Source organism: Geotrypetes seraphini, chromosome 14, assembly GCF_902459505.1.
Source record: "Geotrypetes seraphini chromosome 14, aGeoSer1.1, whole genome shotgun sequence".
NCBI classification, from domain to species: Eukaryota; Metazoa; Chordata; class Amphibia; order Gymnophiona; family Dermophiidae; genus Geotrypetes; species Geotrypetes seraphini.
In genome coordinates this window covers 14018972-14040061 of record NC_047097.1, presented here as the reverse complement: position 1 = coordinate 14040061, position 21090 = coordinate 14018972, and the positions used below count along the sequence as shown (strand labels likewise).

Genomic DNA, 21090 nt, shown 5'->3' with positions numbered 1-21090 from the left:
AAACCTTTTTGTGAGGCAAGTAAGTAAAGAAGCTGGGAAGGTAAGGAATAAGAGGTTAGCTTTCATAAACTACAAAAGATCGCAGAAAGAGAATGACAGGTAAAAATATCTGGAACAGTTAAGAGAGGCTGGTCATGTAGTCAGGAAAGCAAAGATGCAAATGGAAGAAAAAATAGCTGACACGGTAAAACAGGGAGACAAGACTTTTTTTTAGACATATTAGTCATAGGAAGAAGTATAAAAGTGGCATTGTGAGACTCAAAGGTGAAGGGGAGGAATATGTAGAAGCTGATAAAAGGCAGAATTGCTTAACAAATATTTCTGTTCTGTGTTCACGGCTGAAGCGCCAGGAGCGGGACCGCAGAAGACAAACGTCAATAAGGAGGGAGGAGTATTAGACCCTGATCGATTTTCAGAGGGTTGTGTTCATGAGGAGCTAGCTAAAATAAAGGTAGACAAGTGATTGGGATTACTCTAGCACATGTTAATGTAACGGGCGTAGCCCTTTCAGGACCAAGGGACATATTTGTCCCATAACTTTAAAATCCTATAAATTTTGATTGGGATAGTCTACAGTTCTAAATTTGATATGTACGGATTCCATATGATACTGCCTTTATGTAAACAAACTGGTTCCGACATTCATTCATTAGCGTCGTTGCTAGATTGACGAGAAGATTCACTTGCCATACTGTCCATAAGCCAGAAGTGTGATTTTTTTAAATAAAAATAATATTTCACAAAAAAAATCAATTTTTTGGCATCTGCAAGCCCTTTTTACCATAAAAATGTCGTCAAAACCACAAAAATTGGCCTACGATCCTTATGGTCCTGAAAGGGTTAAACACTAGTAATAGAATAATACAAGATCTGAGTGACTCCTGCTTCAACTGTCTGAAATGCTCCTTGGATGTGCCAAGGCTTTACAGAAGAACCAATAAAGAGGTACCAACTAAAGCATTACCATACTTTGCCCTGAAACTAAAGCATTACAATATATTGCCCTGAAATCCTTACCGGTACATCAACTTCAGAATGAGTACAAGAATGAACACCCTCCCCCCCATAGTTAGCAGGTACAGTGTGACCACACAGGGAAAAGAATAAATCTATCTGCAATAAACCACTTAGAAATTAAATCACCTAATAAACAACAGCTTTACCTTTCAGCGCTGAAGACATCTATCGACGACGACCACGACTCCTTATGCTGATCGTGTGCGGGGCCTTGAGCATCTGCGCATGCCCAAGGCATGGCGGCTCCTGCACCCTCCGAAAACAGCTGCTCCCCCAGTGGAGTCCCTGACCTCCATGCACAGATCCTCCTGGAGACAGAGCCCCTGGATCCGTTGACATCCATTCACCATTGGCTATCCACTCTATGCTGAGCTAGTTTTGGGCCTTGAGCGTCTCCACCTGTTCAGAGTCTACCGGCAGAGAGGGTGTGAGCCATCAGACCTTGGGCATGCGCAGATGCTCAAGTCCCCACACTGGCTCAACAGAGTGGATCACCAACGGTCTTGGTATGGATGTCAGTGGCTCCGGGGTGTGAGTAGTGCTCAGTGGCTCCATGCATGGAGGTTAGTGACTCCGGGGGGTGGGGTGGAGTGATTGGGGGGGGAAGCATGGAGATCAGTGGTTCTAGGGGGCGGGGCAAGGCAGGATGGGATAGGCGGCTCTATGTACCATATGTGTGTTAGCGGCTCTGGGGGTGATTATGGTCAGTGGTCGGATCTGCCATGGCACTAGGAGGTCAGTGGTTTTTGAGGGTGGGCCTGCGCACTGAGGTCAGTGGTTTTGGGCACGGATGTCAGTGGCTGCACATGTTGAGGATAGCGGTCGACCTGCATGCAGGAGAGTGATGCACAGGAGAACAGCTGTGCTGGTGGTGATGTGGCGACCCAAATTATAAACTGGGACCCCCATATTTGAGCCAATTTTTTGACCCAAAAATCACAGTTTATATTCAAGTATATATGGTAGGTCTTGTCAGACAAATCTGATCAATTTCTTTGACTAGGTGACCAGAGAATTGGATAGAGGATGTGCACTAGATGTGGTGTAAATTTTAGATTTTAGCCTTTGACAGTGTTCCACACAGACATCTAAAGCACAGTTACTTACCGTAACAGTTATCCAGGGACAGCAGGCAGATATTCTCACTGATGGGTGACAGCACCGATGGAGCCCTGGTACAGACACTTTAGAGTGAATTGTATTCTAAGAACTTAGAAAGTTCTGATTAGACCGCACCGCGCATGCGTGAGTGCCTTCCCGCCCGATGTAGGCGCGCGGTCCCTCAGTTAAGATAAGCCAGCTAAGAAGCCAACCCGGGGAGGTGGGTGGGTTGTGAGAATATCTGCCTGCTGTCCCTGGATAACACGTGTTACGGTAAGTAACTGTGCTTTATCCCAGTACAAGCAGGCAGCATATTCTCACTGATGGGTGACCTCCAAGCTAACAGAGATGGGATGATGGGAGTGTTGGCCAAAAAAAACCAATTTGAAATACAAAATGGCCGAAGTGCCCAACCCGTCTAGAGAAAAAAAATCCAGACAACGTGAGAAGTGAAGGCTTGAACTGAGGACCAAGTGGTAGCTTAACGGAGTTCCTCAAAAATGTAGTGAAAAGAAAAAACATCAAAAGCTGCCAGAACTCGAACACGATATCCCCGTGCCAGTCCAGTCCGAGTATAACAGAACAAAAGGCAGGCAATCATCCAGGTGAAAATCGTTCTCATGAATATAGGATATTCGAACTGAGTTGAATCAAAAGAAAAGTTAGGGAGAAAATCATTGCGGCTTTGAATTAAGGAGGACAAAAAACCACTTATATTCCAAAGGATACAAAGCAAGAGCTCCCATAGGAGAACGAGGTACAGGAAAAAACACAGACAGAAGAACTGACTGAGTGAGACGAAAATTGTAGAAGAGACTTTGGACATGCACATAGAACCACCTCGTCAAGATGAAAAACTGTTAAGGATGAATCTGCTTGTAATGCATGAAACTCACCGACCCTCCTGGCAGAGGTGAGAGACAAAAGGAAAAAACTACTTTCCAGGTAAGAAATTCAAGTTGAGGTGATGCCATTGTTAAAGATGGTAGCATCAACAAACAGGAAAGAACTACAGGAAGAGTCTAGACAACAGGAGGAGACCGTAGAGATGGGTTCACAGGGATAAAGAAATTCCCTCAATAAACCTGGAAACCCAGTAGAAAAGGCTATAGCCCAAATGACAGGAGACGGTATGAGGTGTGGTTATACAATGTAAAAAATCCCTGTCATGAATCTAGAAACTAGAGGATAAGCAGAAAAAGTTGACCCTTGACTGACAAAGGGAAAAAAAGCAATAGCATTGACAAGAAGTCTGAGAGATATAGACTCGAGACTAGAATCAAACAAAAGAAAAAATAAGCCAAGAGCAATACCACCAGCTAGGAAGGTGGAACAGGCAAATAAAAAATAAAAAAAAGACATCAGGAAAAAAAAACGAAACACTTTGATATTAACAAGGTTGAGTGGCTGGTGTCCTGGAGACATCCAGAAATTAACAAATGGGCTGAAAAAGATGTAAATGAAATAGACGCAGCCAAGGAAAAAACAACGGAGATTGGAATAAATCAAAGATTCCTGAGTTGGAGTGAACCGAGCAGGAAAATCAGAAGAAGAAAGGGCTCCCTAAAATTGTGTTGAAGAAGAAGGGAGAACCCATGTTGCCTGGGCCACCATTAAGTAAAGAGAAGCATGGTGGTACATCTCTCTTGAGCTTGAAGAAAATGCTCAACAGGAGAAGTGGAGGGAATGCATATCGAAATATGCCCGACCAATCCAGGAGAAAAATATCTTGTTGCCAGAAAGGAGAAAAGTTTGGAGTAAAAACCTGGGGCAACTGGTGAATGTGATGAGTCGCTAACAAATCCACTAGTAGAATGCCCCCTGGAGCAAAAATGGACTAAAGATTGTAAAATGAAAAGTCCATGCAGGAGATTAAAGAATCCTGCTGAAATTGTCTGCTAGGAAATTCAGCTTCCCAAGGATAGCAGCAAGAGCAGATAGCAAGTTGCCTCTCAAGTCCAGAAAAGTAGGGCATAACAGGAGAGAGCCCTAGCCTCCTTGATCAATTATATGTAGTGTATAACCACTGAATGGCTGTGGAGGGAGGAGGACTTGAGTTCAGAGTAGATGATGAAAAAACCATGAGGGTCTAAAAACATCACTCGAAAAATTGGAAAAAGGATGCGAAAATTCTGTTCCCTGGCAGTCGAAAGAGACTGAGGCTGCAGATTGTCCATATGAACCCCCCATGCAGAAAAAGATGCAACAGGCATGATGACAATGCAAAGAGGGGACAAATAAAAAAGGGAATCTCCGGATAGAGTAGAGGAGATCAGCCCTAAGTGGAGTAACTGCAGAGGGAAGATATACATGTTTTGAGAGATGAACCCTCGCCTGATACCACTGGAAAACAAAAGACCACAGAGGGGTACAAAAACATAGTGCAACCCATGTCAAAACAGAAACAGGAGAAGCCCTGTTGCTCAAAAGAACCATTATGCCTCTGGTAGGAAAGGATTGAAAAAGAAACAACTGCTGACTCAAGATGGATGAGAAAGAAAACAATCTTAAAGAAACACTCACACATGAGTGTTGTCAAGGAGTACCCCAATGAAACATAGACATGAATTTGGGTATGCAAACTCAAAAGCTAAAGAAAATGAGATAGATTGAGAAGTTATTTGAACCATTTCCCATGAAAAACAGCCGGGGAAAAAAACCCAGAGGTTCTCTCTCTCTCTTTTTTTTGAATAGACAGTTCCTGAAGAATCTGGGAGCAAATGCCAGTCGAAAGGAAAAAACCTATACTGGGAAGGAGAACGGCTGAGTAAAACTGAAAAGCAGAGCCCAAAATCCATATGAATGGGAGCATATGGCGGCTGCCTTGAAAATCCAGAAGCAGAGGTCATGAGGTCTGAATAAGGTGAAAACTAGTTCTGAAGAACTTCTGAACTAGAAAAAAAGAGATCTGAGAACCAGAAAAAACAGTCTTCCAGTGTACTTGAAAATCAATAAAAAGAAGGGATGAGAATACCGAACTCCACTAATCGAAAAGAACCTTCAAGAAAAATTAGCAGGAGAACAAGGACTGCACAAGATCCCATGGAGACTCTCTTAAAGAAACAGAGTCTGAAAGCAGGGTGAAAACATTAAATGTAGAAAACCTGCCATATGAAGAAAAAACTCAGAGAGCTAAAGCTCTTAGTAGCACATGAAGAACTGAAAAAACAGCCTCTGTGAAAGCGAAGACTGCTACTCAGATGGGACCAGAAAATCTCACTTGGTCCTTTGTGCGGAGAAAACATGTCCCAGCATGGTCCTGGGAACACCAAAAAATGTTCCCTAAAACAGACATATGCATTAAGCCAGTGGTCTCAAACACGTGGCCCGGGGGCCACATGCGGCCCGCCAGGTACTATTTTGAGGACCTCGGTATGTTTATCATAATCACAAAAGTAAAATAAAACAGTTTCTTGATCATATGTCTCTTTAACTATAAATTACAATATTATTATTAAGACTTAGCCAAAAGGAAAGATTTATAAACTATAAAGAGTTTTACCTCATGCAAAATTGACATTTCTTTAATAAGACATTAACTATTTTTTCTGAGGCCCTCCAAGTACCATCAAATCCAAAATGTGGCCCTGCAAAGGGTTTGACTTTGAGACCACTGCATTAAGCTGTCCTGGTGAGTGATGGACCTGCCCCATTATCCAGTGCTTCTGGAGGCGTATAATCTCTTACATGTCCGGGTTAGTTGGGAAAGCCCTGCGCAGTACCCCTGCCCACTTTCTCTTGGATTTGCCAGAGGCTTTTGGCCATTTGCCTAGGGGACATCGGGCTCTGTGCAGGAAGATGAGTTTACTGGCCAGGAAATATATTCTTCAATGCTTGACGGTCCCTGACCCTCCAGAGTTTTGGCATTGGTGGAACGAGTTGCTTCAGTTGGCCATCTGAGAGGCGCGAGATGCAGGAGGGGCTAGGAAGTGAAAGACGTTGTTCTTAAATATTTGGGAACCATATTTGCAAGCATTGCATCCAAAGGGCCGCAGTGCAGTCTTAAGATGAGTGTCCTAATCTGGGCGCCCGGATAGTCGGGCTGAGAGAGTACTGGTGGGGAGGGGATTGGGGAGGAGGGGAGGGGTTTGGGAAGGTTCTGGAACTTAGATACGGTCAGTACAGGGGATTCAATGGGGGGGGGGAGTGTGGCATTTTCGGGGCTCATAAGAGTCCAGGGCCTCGGAGTGCCTTTCCACTTTCCTTACCCTCGCTTGCCCTCAGTAGAGTGGGCTGGGGGAGTTTGGTTGATGTTCCTTTTCTTTTGTCCATGTTTGTTATACTCGGTGTTCTCCCCAGCGCTTTTCAGCCGGATGCTCCGCCCAGCAAATTTAGATGCCCGCCCAGCTGTCATCTGCCGAATCCTGCTGCCTCCACTGCTTAACGCGCAGCCTGAAGAGCTGCCGTAAGACTCCCGCCCGACTTAAAACAAAACCCAGCAAGCAACTCAAACCTGGCTTCCCTCCGAAACTGGAAGTTACATCGGGGGGGGGGGGGGGGAAAGAGAAGCCGGCACGGATCATTAGAGCCCCGGAGCATGCGAGAGATAGGCCAGCCATGGAGGGAAGCTTACTTGCTTTTGCTTACTTCAGGCATTTCTCGCTGCCGGTTCCTGCCTACTTTCTGTTTCCGCGAAGGCAGGACCCGGCAACGAGAAAGGCCCGAAGTAAGCAAGAGCAGCAAGTTGTAAGCTTCCCTCTGTCGCTGACCTTTGGGAGATAGGTCAACGATGAAGGGAAACTTGCAACTTGCCTTTGTCTGTAGGAATCTGCCGGGTGTGTGAGACCGGGGAGGGGGGGAATGGGAGGAGAAAAGCTGCTGTACCCAATTAGAGGGGGAGGGGGAAGAGAAATGCTGGTGCTTCTGCTGTACCCAATTGTGGGGGGGGGGGGGTTAAGAGAAATGCTGCTGCTGTACCCAATAGGGTGAGGGTGAAGAGTCATGCTGCTGCACCCAATTAGGGGGGAGGGTGAAGAGAAATGCTGCTTCTGCTGTACCCAATTGGAGGGGGAAGATAAATGCTGATAATACTGTTGTACCCAATGGGGGGAGGGGGAAGAGAAATGCTGCTGCACCCAATTGGGGAGAGAGAGGGGAGGAGGGAGAAGGAAGATCAGGAAAAGGAGGAAAGAGATGCAAAGACCATGGGAGGGAGGGAAAGATACCATACCATGGAGTGGAAGAGAGCGATGTCAGGGCATATGGTGGGAGGGGGGAAGCAGGGCCGGATTAAAGGATAGGCCCAGTAGGCACAGGCCTAGGGCCCAAAATGGTCATGGGGGGCCTGCCAGTGCTGTGCTTTGGGGCCTTACCCCTTGCTGGATTCACTGGCAGTAGCAACCTCTTCATTATCCCGGGCGCCCCCCCAACCCGATCCGACCCTCCTTTACCTCCTTCCCTCATCAGTGACGTGCCAGAGGGAATCATGGCAGGAGAAAGCTCTGAAGCAGCCTGCTTAGAGTAGAGCAGTGCTGTTTAGAGTCTCGAGATAGGAGGGTCGTGGGGGCAGTCTGCCCCGGGTGCTCAGCCTGGTGTCATGAACTTCTTTGGCTAGCAACAGCATTTACAATTCACTGCTGTTGCCAGCTTCAAGCCTTCCTCTCTGCCGGGTACTGCCTACTTCTGTTTCCATGAAGGCAGGACCTGACAGAGAAGAAGGCCCGAAGCTGGCAACAACAGTGAATTGTGAATGCTGCTGCCTGAAGAAGTTCATGATGCCAGGCCTTGGGTGACAGGAGGAAAGGGAGCAGAGGGGGAGAGACTTGCTGCACCCAACTGGAGGGAGAAAGAAGATGAGGGAGGGAATGAAACGAGATGCCAGGGAAGGGAGGGAGGAAGAGATACCAGGGCATGGAGGGAAGAAGGAAATTATGCCAGACCAAGGGAAAAGGAAGGGGGAAAGGAAGGAGGAGATGGAAGAAAAAGAAAGGAGTGAGATGCCAGAGAATCAGGGAAGGGAAGATACCAGACTGTGGGGTGCGAAGGAAAGGAGAAGCGAGAGATGCCAGAGCATAGGGGACGGGGTGCTGACAGAGAGAGAAAAATGGAGAGGTGGCAGAGCAGAAATCAATCATGTACAAAGGAGAAGAGAAGGGGCACAGGATAGACAGTTTATTGGAGCATAAAAAGAGGGAAGATGCCATATGGAACGGGGAGAGGGCAGACAGTGGATGGAAGGGGCTGATGCTGCATGGAAGACAGAGCGGACAGATGCTGGCTAGAAAGAAGAGTGAAGACAAGATGATTAAAGCAGAAACGACAAAAGGTAGAAAAAATTTTTTTTGTTGCTTTACATAGAATCAAGTAGTATTGTATCTATTGATTAAAGTTTATAAATAGGAAATGGAAATAAGGCAGTTTTGGGGGGACTAAACCTCTTTCTTCAGGTCAGAACGGGATACCATAACAGCAGGGGTGCCCAAATGGTCGAGCGCGATCGACCAGTAGATCGCAAAGGCAATGTGAGTCGATCGCGTTGCCTTGGCAATCTTTTTCTTCCTGCCTCCCTGAGCCGAGCCAGGCCAGGCACGTACAAGCGCCAGACTCACAAGACTTCACCTCCGACGTCAATTCTAATGTCAGAGAGGACGTTCTGGGCCAGCCAATCACTCCCTGGCTGGCCTGGAACTTCCTCTCTGACGTTAGAATTGACATCAGAGGTAAAGTCTTGCGAGTCCGGCGCTTGTACATTCCTGGCCTGGCTCATGGAAGCAGGGAGAAATCGGCATGGTGGCTTAAGGAGTAGGGAAAGAATCGGGGAATTGGAGAAATTGGCGCGATGGCTTGGGGGGGCAGGGGGAGAGAGACAGAAAGAAAAGGGGAGGGGCAGAAAGAAAAAAAATATTGGACTTATAGTCAGAAGAAGGAAGTGCAGAGACTCATGAAATCACCAGACAAAAAGGTAGGAAAAATGCTTTTATTTTCAGTTTAGTGATCAAAATGTGTTTGTTTTGAGAATTTATATCTGCTGTCTATATTTTGCACTATGGCCCCCTTATACTAAACCACAATAGCGGCTTTTAGCGCAGGGAGCCTATGAGCATCGAGAGCAGCGCATGGCATTCAGTGCATCTCCCTGCTCTAAAAACCGCTATTGCGATTTAGTAAAAAGGGAGGGGGTATATTTGTCTATTTTTGTATAGTTGTTCCTGAAGTGACATTGCATAGAATCGTCTGCCTTGACCTCTTTGAAAACCCGCAGAATATAAATGATAATTAACATTTTCTCTGCGTACAGTGTGCTTTGTGTTTTTTAAAAAATTTTATTGTTGGTAGATCATTTTGACTTGGTCATTTTAAAAGTAGCTCGCAAGCCCAAAAAGTGTGGGCACCCCTGCTGTAGAGCCATTTCTTGTATGACTGGGCTATATTTATCTTTTTTTTTAGTTGTTTAAATTCATGCAGAAATAAATGGCTAGATTGAACCTAATGACTTCATTAACGCCTTTCCCTTTTTTAACCTCTATATCATTTGAAAGAGGGCAAATACTTCTTAAATTTAGTAAAAATATTCTGGCACAAGTGTCAAACCTTAAAAAAGGAAGTCATATTGAGCATTGGAAAATAATAATAATAATTAACTAATAAAAATAGTACACATTTAGGGCTCCTTTTACTAAGTTACGATAGTGGTTTTAGCGTGCGCTTAGCGCGCGGAGGAATTGCCACACGCGCTAGATGCTAATGCCAGCATTGAGCTGGCGTTAGTTTTCCCACGTAGCGCAGGGGTTTGCGCGCGCTAAAAATGCTAGCGCACCTTAGTAAAAGAGGGGGTTAATTTTCCCCACCACCAAATTTCCCCATCCCGCCCTACCCGGCTACTTTTTCATGCCACCCGGCTGGAAAAAATTTCTGGGGAGAACACTGGTTATACTATTATATATGATGCATATTTGTTTGTATTGAGCACCTTGGGGGTGCCTTGGCATTGTATTTGTTGTTGTTCGCAACAACAAAAATTGTTTGAACCTAAAAACAGATACTCAATTGCAGACCAGATCTGTAAAAACCAGATCTGCAAGAACAGGTACTGAAAACATAGACACTGTACGTGTAAGCAGAAAAATTGAAAGGCAGCTACATGGAATGTTTGAACAAATGTATGCCAAGGAAAAACATTCAGGCAGTATAGGAATCTAGTAAGCCCACTCTGCCCAGAAATACAGAGGCCTACACACTCGCCGGTAGAAAAAACTCCACCAGGAGGAAAACAATGACAAATGCTGACTGTTTCGAAAGGCTTGTCAAAAAGTTCTCGTAGATATCATGGAAGCAAACAAACCTTGAGTAGATAACTACAAATCAAGGAAAAGAAAATCCTTAGGGAAGGAAATGACTGTACAGAGTCAACTTCCAAAGGAATGCTTTTACAGACAGTTCCCTGAGGGAACCTTATGGTGTGCTGTGTTGATGTTTTTTTATTTTTTTTTTTCAACCCCACGGAAGGGGGGAAAAAAGAACATGAAATGAAGAAGCACCCACCCGTTCAGAGAGATATGGGGTGTAGTTCCAAAAGACACCCCTATCCTCTCAGAAAGAAAATTCCAATGCAGTTAGGAAGTCAATGTCAAAGGCCGAATACAATTTAATGACTGCAAAGCCTTCCCATACCAGAGCAACATAGACACCGGTAACTGCAACGACAATTGGCGTCGCGTTATAGAAGTCGTCAAAATTAGAGGAAACTCCTGTGAAAATGCTACCGGTATCAAAAACTCAACTGGATCAGCACCAGAAGAGACGGTGTCGACATGGCTGATGACCCGAATAACTGAAAACACAGTTGAACATGTCGATGTTGACAAAAGAGTCGATATAGACGTCGACATGGATCATAGATGTCAACATTGACACGGGCATTGACACCAATCATAGACATCGACCATAAACGTCGATATCGACACAGGTCGACAGGTACAGTAAAAACATGCCGATAGACATGAAAGAAACACTGCTGAAAATAAAGCACCGGTACCAATGGATGCAGCGCCGGTACCATCGTGCTACACTCCAGAGATGAAAATGCCAGTATCAAGGCACACATCATTAAAGGAGCAGGAAGAAAAAAAAAAGACACCAATACCCTTGGCCCATGACCGGTACCATCGGTGTCGCTCCATGCTACCAAGATGAGCATGCCCATATCAAGGTCATCGACATCGAAGCGGAGCCAGAGATGGGGCTGAAAAGAGGTCGGCAGGACTTGACTCACTGCTACAATGACCTGAAGCCCAAGGAAGAAAGGAGCACCAACTTAACAAGAGCAGAATCGAGCCCGTCAAAATCGGTGCGGACTGAAGGAGCGGTGCCGGAAGAAAGCTTGGCACCGGATCACTGACGTTGGCTGGTGCCGGATTCTTGGTGGCGCTGACGGAAAACTGCTTCTGAAGAATCCACATGAAAATGCACTGAAGGAAAAAAGTAAGGGAAGAAAAAAAATCAGCAAGACCGAGATCCCGAATCGCTAAAATTACAGAAGGATGTTGGTGAAAACAAGTTCCACAACAAAAAAAACTGCGTGGAAGAAAACTGAGCAGGAAAAACCTGCACAGAACGAGAGCCATGAAGTGGGGAGAAAACAATATGGCGATCCATAAAGCCCCACACCAAGCCAAACCGACAACAGTAAAGAAAAAAAAGAAATAAACTATAAAAGTTTAGTTGGTGTAGAAATTTTTTTAAAAAAAATCTTTATTCATTTTACATCGTACAACAAGTGTAACAATAACAATTGAAATTGAATACATCACTTGAATAACTTCAACATTAAAACATTAACCCACTCCCTCCCATCCCAAACATAATCTATGCAATCAGAAACCTCATATACCATATTCTTTACTATTGATCTAAACATTTAATAAAATTTTAAAATCCCTCCCTCCACCTCCTCCTTTGTATTGTATTTATATGGAAAAATGGTATCTATTCATTACAATATCTTGTCAATGGCCCCCTGATCTCATTAAATTTATTATAATTCCCTCTTTGTATAGCAATTGCTCTTTCCATTTTATAAATGACACAATGAATTCCACCAGAAACAATAATTGAGTCTACTCCAATTCTTCCAATTAAATGTGATTTGTTGTATGACGACTCCTGTCATGATTAATAAAAACTTATTATTGTTTGATGAAATTTGACTCTGTGTCCTCATTGATATTCCGAATAGAATTGTATCATAAGATAATGCCACATGGTTCTCCAATAAACGATTTATTTGACCCCAAATAGATTTCCAAAAGGCTAAGATAAAGAGACAATAAAATAATAAATGATCTAGAGTCCCAACTTCGAGACTACAATGCCAGCATCTATTAGACTTAGAGCTATTCAACTTTTGCAATCTAACTAGGGTCCAAAAAGCTCTATGTAAGAGGAAAAACCAAGTTTGTCTCATAGATGCTGAGACTGTAGATCTCATCCTCCAAGACCAAATTCATGGCCATTGAGACACAATATTCTGATGCTTAATCTCAATGCTCCAAATATCTCTAAGACCATTTTTAGGCTTCTTTTTAACTAATCCATTTATACCACTGTGCGGCCTGGTGTCCCAGGAAGTCCACCTGAAAGCATAAGAACAGGCTATATTGATTGTTAAGTGTTTTCTATTCAAGGAACCCCGCCTGAATGGCCTGCTTCAGTTGCATCCATCTATAATTTTGCGATTTATTGAGGCCATATTTATATTGCAACTGTGAAAAATCAAGCAGTTTACCATTTGAAATAACATCATCCAAAATACGTATCCCTGCTATCATCCAATTCTTCCAGATGACCTTAAATCCGCCAATTTGAATCCTGGAGTTTAGCCATATAGTTTGATTTGTTGATTTATGTATTGGAACAGATGTTAAATTACTAATATATCGTAATGTTTTCCATGTATCCATTAATATTCTGTTTTTCTTATATAGTCTAGGCATTTTAATACTAAGAACATGACATAAGCGCAGAGGAAACATGAGTCGCCAATCCAACCATAGCCAGTCTGGGGTATTATGTATGAGCTCTGGGAGGACCCAATACATACCCTGGCGAAAAATATGGGCTTGATGATACCTATAAAAATTGGGAAAATTTACCCCACCCTCTGTAATTGGTTTTTGTAAAGATACTAAAGCGATTCTAGGAGTTTTACCTAGCCAAACAAATTTGGTAAGAATACTGTTTTAACTTTTTATAAAAGGACCCTCTAAAAAAACTGGTAACGTACTCATTTGATAACAAACCACAGGCAACATCATTTTAATCGTTTGGATTCTCCCCCACCAAGAAAGATGTAACGCAGGGGTGTCCAACCTGCGGCCCAAGGGCCGCATGCGGCCCCGTGAAGTATTTTGTGCGGCCCCGGTCGAGGGCGATGCAGTGTTTTCCTCTGCTGCCCCCAGGTGTTTACCATCATGCCGGCTTCCTCCTCTGTCTTGCTGCAGCGTTTGCGTGTTTGTGCGGCCCCAGAAACTTTTTTTTTTGGCCAATGCGGCCCAGGGAAGCCAAAAGGTTGGACACCCCTGATGTAAAGGATTCCATTGCTCACACATTTCTGTTACCTTCTGTAATAAAGATTTTTCATTCTCTTTCATTGTGTCTTCCAACGTATTTTTAATCCAAATTCCTAAATACTTTAATCCATCTTCTTTCCCTATAAAAGAAAATGAATCAAACAATCCTTTTGTGCAATGCACGTTTAGTGGAAGAACTTCTGATTTACTCCAATTTATCTTGTAACCTGAGAATTTTCCAAATTTTTCAATCAATTCAAGTAAGCATGGAATGGTTGTTTCAGGATTTCTCAAATGAAGCAATATATCATCTGCATTCGCAGAGACCTTATATTCCCTATCTGAATAAGGAATACTCTGTATTTCCTTTACTTGTTGAATAGCTAATAAAAGGGTTCTAATACAATATCAAAAAGCAAAGGAGACAGGGGACAGCCTTGTCTAACCCCCTCTGCAAACTAAAACATTCAGAAAAATTATTAATATACAATCTAGCAGCAGGGGAGCTATATAATGTTTGAATCATTCATATAAATCCTGAACCCATTCCATAGATTGATACATGAAGGTCCATTCCACCCGATCAAAGGCCTTCTCTGCGTCCAAGGATACAGAAAAAGCCAGCTCATTCATGGCTTTTGTTAAGTTCAACATATGAAGAGCCAATCTGGTGTTATTAGATGAATGTCTCTTAGCAACAAACCCAGTTTGTTGCATATCAATAATGAAAGGGAGAGCCTTGGATAAGCGTAAAGCCAATATCTTAGCCAAATGTTTTCCATCTACATTGATTAATGAGATAGGCCTGTAGTTTGAAACCAAAGTGGGATCTTTATTTGGCTTTGGCAAAACTATAGTTAATGACTCTGCCATAGTACCTACAATGCAACCTTTAGTTAGTTGAATCTGATATAAATTTAATAAATGTGGTAAAAGGGTACTTTGAAATGATTTATAAAACTCTACTGTGAAACCATCACCACCTGGAGCGGATCCAACTCTAAGAAACTTCAACGCTGTTTCTAATTCTTTTAATGATATGGGCTCTTCTAAACTTCTTTTAATATGATCAGGAATCTTCGGACCAGTAATTAACCTCAAAAATTCTATTCCATCCCTTTCTCTATTATCATAAGGCTCGGAAGAATATAAGTCTTTATAAAAATTTAGAAATTGATTTAAAATACTACCAATTTGAGTAAGTTTATACCCTTTCTCATCCTTAATTAATTGCAATAATTTTTGTTCTTCTCTTCTTTCCTTTAAGATAATTTGCCAATAATCTTCCCGCCTTATTTGAATTTCCATAATACAGAGTTTGTTGGGAAAACAAATCTTTCCTTACCAGTTTTGAAGATAATTCATTATATTTACCTTTTGTTTTTAATAGAGCCTGTAGAGTACAGTGCTCCGACTTAATTATCAATTTAGACTCTAGGGCCCTGATTCTGTATAGGACGCCCAGGAGAGGTGTCCTATACAGAATCGGTCCTACACTAAACCCCGATTCTGTAACCGGTGTCCATGGTACAGACGCCGGTTAGAGAATCGGGTTAAATTAGAAGCGACCGCTATACTTATGGCAGCAAAGGATCTCCCTGCTGCAATAAGTATAGCGGCCGCCTGTCCCATCGTCGGCAGGAGGATGCCCAATCCTCCTGCCGGAACCCCCCTGGAACCCCCCTCCCCCCCAAACTGGTAATCGCCGGCAGGAGGATGCTCAATCCTCCTGCCGGAACCCCCCTGGAACCCCCTTCCCCCCCAAACTGGTAATCGCTGTCAGGAGGATGCCCAATCCTCCTGCCGGAAAGCCCGACGCCCCCCCCCCCCAAACTAACCTCCCTCCCCCAACTAACCTTTAAATGTTGGTCGGCTAGACGGGTCTTGCTGCCGTCCAGCTGACAGGCCGCCTCATGGAAATGAGACGGGCCCGCCCCTTCCCGGCCCATCCCCGCTAAATCTAAGGCCTGATTGGCCCAGGCTCTAGAAGCCTGGACCAATCAGGCCTTAGGCATAGCAGGCCGCCCATCCCCACTAATCCTAAGGCCTGATTGGTCCAGCTGGGCCAATCAGGCCTTAGATTTAGCGGGAAGGGGCGGGCCCGTCTCATTTCCACAAGGCGGGCCTGTCAGCTGGACGGCAGCAAGACCCGTCCAGCCGACCAATATTTAAAGGTTAGTTGGGGGAAGGAAGTTAGTTTTGGGGGGGGGGGTCGTCGGGTCGTCTGGCTTTCCGGCAGGAGGATTAGGCATCCTCCTGCCGGCGATTACCAGTTTGGGGGGGAGGGGGGTTCCAGGGGGGTTCCGGCAGGAGGATTGGGCATCCTCCTGCTGGCAATGGGACAGGCGGCCGCTATACTATTGCAGCAGGGAGATCCCTTGCTGCCATAAGTATAGCAGCCGCGTCTACTTACAATGTAGGCATTTTGCTGGCCTACATTTTAAGTGTCTCTTCCTCTACTAGGGAGACGCGTGGGGCTGCCTAGGTTCGCCTAAGGCCCTTAGGCGAGCTTAGGCGTCTTGCGGGCCTCCCTAGGCTCCCAGAGGCGCCTTCAATATAGGCGGCCTGCCTGGGGAGCATTTTTTAAAAAAACGTGCATCCCGATTGGCTGATTAGACAGCTGTAGGACGCCTACAGCTGCCTAAAATCGGGACGCACTTTGTAGAATCAGGGCCTAGCTGTTTAATTTCTTTTTCCAAATTAGAAAATTGCTTTTTAAATTGTTTTATAATATAAGCAGAATATGAAATAATATTACCTCTCATGGTAGCCTTAAAGGCATCCCATAAATTTTTCATGGAGATTTCTTCTGATATATTAAATTGAAAGAATTCATTAATTTTTAATTGAAATTCTTCAAGGAACTTAGTATCCGCAAGCAATGTATTATCAAATCTCCATACAGATCTATTATTTTCTTTTTCATCTAATTGAAGTTCAGTCCATATACCACCATGATCAGACAATATAATTGGATCTATGTTCTTATCTATGGAGGCCTTTGTCACCTGCTGAACTATTTGATTTGAAACAAAAATATAATCAATTCTTGAAAAGGACTTATGAACATGTGAACAAAAGGAAAATTCTCGATCATTAAAATGAAGTATTCGCCATATATCTTTCAAATTACAAGAATGTACCAAATTATCTAACTCTAATGATTTTATACATTTACTCGTTTTTTTATCCATTAATGGATCCATAACAGCGTTAAAATCTCCAGCTACAACTGCTTTAGAAGCAGCCAGTGGAAGTATTAATTGCTATAATGTTTTAAAAAATTCATTTTGATTCGAATTAGGGGCATACACATTGAACAATGCCAGGGTATTATTTCCCATACTCATATCTACATGTACCCACCTTCCTAAGGGATCTGAACCAATTAATTGAAAATTAGCTGAACATTTCTTATTTATAAGAATAGCTACCCCTGCTTTTTTCCCTATTGCTGGGGCGAAAAAACATTGTTTCACCCAACCCCCTTCCAGTTTTTTTGATTCTACCACAGACAGATGAGTCTCCTGTATATAATACAAAAGTGAGAAAGAAAATCCAACGTAGTCTGCAGTAAACAACAGCAACCAGAAAACAACGAACAGACTGCAGATAATGTACAAGATGCAGGCATTGTTTATTAGTAAATGCAGTAATGTATACAACCTTATAGCCAACCAAGGGACCCGACACGGTCCGTGTTTCGGATATCACGCCTTCCTCAGGGGTCCATGGTGGTTAAGGTATAAAGCAAACTGCATAAAAGATAACAAACACACGCCAATCACGATCAAATGGGGTCAAGCAAGTCTTACACAATGGCCATTATGTAAGACTTGCTTGACCCCATTTGATCGTGATTGGCGTGTGTTTGTTATCTTTTATGCAGTTTGCTTTATACCTTAACCACCATGGACCCCTGAGGAAGGCGTGTTATCCGAAGCATGGACCGTGTCGGGTCCCTTGGTTGGCTATAAGGTTGCATACGTTACTGCATTTATTAATAACTCCTATATATAGTAAACATCAGCATTCTGTTGTTTCAAATAAGTGAGTGTTTTTTTCCTTTTGATCTGATAGTTGAGGCCATTAACATTCAACGAAAAAATTTTAAACATCATCATAATCTTTATAATCAAAACATCTAATCAAAATCAAGTATCTAATATCATTCTGAATCTCTTGAACATATACCATTTTCCCATATTTAAAACTTTGAACATAAAATTTTTCCCATTTTAACACACCCAAACCCCCCCTTACACCTACCCTACCCCCCCCATATTAATAGAAAAAGTGAAAACTTGAAAACACACATATTAGATCAGGTAAAGAGAAAACCTCCGACAGACTAACTATTAACTCCTTTTACAAAAATAAGTTACTTAAAAAATCATAATTCATCTAAAAACTTATCCATTTCAAAAATAACAGAGCTAATCATTAACTTAAAATTAGTCCTTAAGAATCATTAATTTATTAACCCAACTAGAGTAAGTAATAGAGTATTGATATAATAGTTAATGTATTCCAACCCTATACTTAATTACATATCTAATCATGTTTTCCCCCTTTAATATTATATATTCAATGCATTTTTCATGGAGAAACATATTCCCCCTATAAATACTACTAATAATAATAATAATTTCATTTTACCTTTTGAATTTACATCTTAAAAATGAATATTTTATCATAAAAAATAAAGTAATAGTGTAAACAGTGTAGATAAATATCTTGCTATTTTAACTATGCAATTCCTTGTTATATCAATATGAACTCATATTAAATAATGAATGAATGAAGAAATTAATATCTCACTTGGATATCTACCTTTTAAATCAATAATAAATAAAATCATTAACTTATCAATTAACAGAAACTTCTAAAACTGTACATGTTCCAAAGTTTTCCAGTAAATCCACTTTGTACACTACTATACCAACAAATATTTATTATTAGACTTTAATTAGTTATAATGACCACCCAACATACATTAATGTTGTTATTAATATGAAATAAACAATATGCGGTTGTGGAAACAGAAGAAATAGACAATATAATTTTGCTGAGATGTAAAACAGGGCTAGTATCATAAAGAAATAGGTGTCATGAAACTTTTCAATATACATCTACCTATTCGCTTTTCAAAGCTGTTAGATCCCATCTATTCACTGATCCTTTGGTGATAAATGCCCTGTCATATTTTTAATTCATGGTCCCACTAGCATTATAATTTTATCAGTTGTGTAATTCCTTTTGTCAAAAGTTTTCCTCTGCTTCCGTTCTGAAAATCCGTTGTAACAGTAACGTCTCAATACCTAAGCAGTCATTGACATTCTATTGTCAACGTTTCCTCTCCTGAACTGTTAAAACCTTTAAATGTTTAAACTATAGTAATTCCTCATATCTAATGTATATAATGACAGACTCAAATAAATTATATGTCATAACTCAGTTTCCCAAGTAAAACCTCTCAAAACAAAAGTATTTATGAAGACATTGGTTCTTCTACTTGTTTTAAAAATTCTTGCAATTCTTCTGGCTCCTTGAAATTGGTTGTTTTATTTCTGTATGTCACCGTCATAATCGCAGGATAAATCAAACCGTATTTTGCTCCGATGATTCTCAATTGCGGCCTTAAATCTAGAAAAAGTCTGGCACAATATGAATATGGGAATCCTGGAATTTTAAATTTTTATTCTCCTTTGCAAGGCGACATATTTCCAATGCATGTTGGTGCATTAAAAGCTTGAAGATTTCTGGACGCGATCCCCTTTGATTGTCAATCCTTTTTGAAGGTATCCTATGGGCTCTTTCTATTTCTAAGGGAAACTTCATCTTAATTGGCAGGATTTTAGGGAGGAGGTTCTCTAAAAAGGAAGTTGGATTATTTTTATCTACCCTTCTGGTAGCCCTAATAGTCTCAGGTTACTCCTTCTCTCCCTATTACAACAATCCTCAAGCACCCTAGTAAGTATTTCAATCTTTTTATGATCAGGCTTTATTTGAATTATTTCTACTTCAACGGTCTCAATTCTTTTCTCTAAATTATCCATTTTGCCTTCAGCTAACTCCATTTTTTTATTGAGAATTGAAATTTCCTCCTTTACCTCTTGTATTTTCTTTGAGTTATCCAATACGATTTCTCTAGTTGCTAGCAACAAGGATATCATTATTATCCAGATTGTCCTTCAGTAATAGATTTTTCGAGGGGGTAGCTGGCTCGGGCTTCGACCTTTTAGCACTTCCCGTTGCTGTAAAAGCTGAATCAGCCTTTATTTGCTTTCCAGACGCCATAATATACTTTATCCACCTTTTTGAACCGGATAAAAAAAAATTTTTGTAACTTATTAATCTTTTAAAAGGTCTGTCAGGACGGAGCTCACCATTTAGCCGACCATTCTCATGCGCTTCCAAGCCACGTCCCCCCCCCCCTTTTTTTTTTTTACTAACGATAAAAGAAAAAAAGAAACTGACAAAAAAGTCAGAAAACCGCAAGAGCAGGAAAGCATCGAAAATAAAAATATTTCAACAGCCGTTGAAAACGCAACTTCTTAGCTCCGCGGAAACTAAGAAACTGAGGGACTGTGCACCTACGTCGGGCGGGAAGGCACTTGCGCAGAACTTTCTAAGTTCTTAGAGTGCAATTCACTCTAAAGCAGGGGTGTCCAACCTTTTGGCTTCCCTGGGCCGCATTGGCTGAAAAAAATGTTTCTGGGGCTGCACAAACGCGCAAACGTTGCAGCAAGACAGAGGAGGGAGCCGGCAAGATGGTAAACACCCAGGGGCAACAGAGTAAAACACTGCATCGCCCTCGACCAGGGCCACACAAAATACTTCACTGGGCCGCAGGTTGGACACTCCTGCTCTAAAGTGTCTGTACCGGGGACCCATAAATGAGAATATGCTGCCTGCTTGTCCTGGGATAATAAATAAAATGAGGGCCCTTGGGACCTATCCCAAAGTGATAGGCTGGGTCAGGAACTGGTTGAGTGAAAGGCAACAGAGGGTAGTGATCAATGGAGATCGCTCTGAGGAAAGGGATGTTACCAGTGGTGTGCCTCAAGGCTCTGTTCTTTGTAACATTTTTATAAACAATATTGCTGAAGGGTTGTTGGGTAAGATTTGCCTCTTTGCCTTCATGATAAGACGTATGGGGACAGACTTAAAGATCTCAATCTGTATACTTTAGAGGAAAGGCGGGAGAGGGGAGATATGATAGAGACGTTTAAATACCTACATAATATAAATGTGCACGAGTCAAGTCTCTTATTTGAAAGGAAACTCTGCAATGAGGGCACAGGATGAAGTTAAGAGGTAATAGGCTCCGGAGTAATCTGAGGAAATACTTTTTTACAGAAAAGGTGGTAGATGCATGGAACAGTCTCCCGGAAGAGATGGTGGAAACAGAGAATGTGTCTGAATTCAAGAGGGCATGGGATCTCAGAGACAGAAAGAAATA

At 42.3% G+C, this 21090-nt stretch overlaps 1 protein-coding gene across 7 annotated transcripts in view; it reads right to left on the bottom strand.

The window, feature by feature from the left end:
- Nucleotides 1-21090, bottom strand: part of CCPG1 (cell cycle progression 1) — a 115252-nt gene that overhangs the window by 7493 nt on the left and 86669 nt on the right. The window contains exon 11 of one of the 7 annotated variants that reach the window (XR_004536910.1): nucleotides 13674-13765. The exons of the other annotated variants lie outside the window; for them this stretch is intronic. The gene's annotated coding sequence lies outside the window, so the exon portion shown is untranslated. The remainder of the gene's footprint in view (nucleotides 1-13673; nucleotides 13766-21090) is intronic. 7 annotated transcript variants of the gene reach the window in all.